The 828-nt window shown below is 44.7% G+C and overlaps 1 protein-coding gene across 2 annotated transcripts in view; it reads right to left on the reverse strand.

Annotated features, from left to right (window-relative positions):
- The window catches only part of LOC111484994 (U3 small nucleolar ribonucleoprotein protein MPP10), a 5,523-nt gene extending 4,793 nt beyond the window's left edge, over positions 1-730 (reverse strand). The window contains exon 1 of one of the 2 annotated variants that reach the window (XM_023131682.1): positions 264-730. The gene's annotated coding sequence lies outside the window, so the exon portion shown is untranslated. The remainder of the gene's footprint in view (positions 1-263) is intronic. The other variant, XM_023131681.1, reaches the window with a different exon arrangement.
- Between the last annotated feature and the right edge of the window lie 98 nt (positions 731-828).

Raw genomic sequence — 828 nt, forward strand, 5'->3', positions numbered from 1 at the left:
GGAAAAAAAAAAAAAAAAAAAAAAAAAAGCAAGGAATTTGAAATCATGCCTTTTTAAGACGGATTTGACAGAATTTTAAACTTTAAAAAATCCGTTTCCAATTCTGCAATTTCACTCCGTCCAGGGGGAAAAAGTGTTCGTGAATTGAATTATGGCAGATAATTTCAGTACAGAGAAACCAATGTACTAGACTGAGTAAACCTAAAGTTGATTGGGCATGGTTACAGCCAAACCTCGTCGAAAGGAAGTAAAACTCATTGTACCTGTTGAAAACGCGTGAGTCACGTCGGGGCCGCCGGAAAACGTCACAACACTGTGAAAATTCCCTACAATCAAGCTGTCGTGCTTGGGAGGCCGTTGGGTGCAGGGGGTCGCGGCGGGAAAAGACTGCACCGCTGATTTCGCCGGAAAAAAGAAAGGGAATCGTCAGCGTTCAGGTTGCTTGCGTCGTGAGTCCGCAGTTGCAGGAGATAAATCGTGGAGTGGAGGAAAGTAGCCTGAAGAGCTGCTACAACACACTGGAAGCTCCGTTCGCGTGGGTCTCTGTCGGCTGGAGGGTGGCTGTCGCGCGGTGGTGAGGGAAAATCGCCGAGTGTCGAGGGGAGAGCACGAACATGGACAGGCTGGGGGCTGCGGCTGAGAAAACAAGAGGAGAAAGGGCTGCGCGGCTAGTATAACTCACGAGGGGGGTTTCCCGCTGTTTACCGATTGAGAAATAGAGGGTGGTCAGAGGTTTAGGGTTTTTAATTTTCTTTTCCTCCTTTCCTTTATTAATTCAAAAAAAAAAAAAAAAAAAAAAAAAAAAAAAAAAAAAAAAAAAAAAAAAAA

Source organism: Cucurbita maxima, unplaced genomic scaffold, assembly GCF_002738345.1.
Source record: "Cucurbita maxima cultivar Rimu unplaced genomic scaffold, Cmax_1.0 Cma_Scf00010, whole genome shotgun sequence".
Taxonomy (NCBI): Eukaryota; Viridiplantae; Streptophyta; class Magnoliopsida; order Cucurbitales; family Cucurbitaceae; genus Cucurbita; species Cucurbita maxima.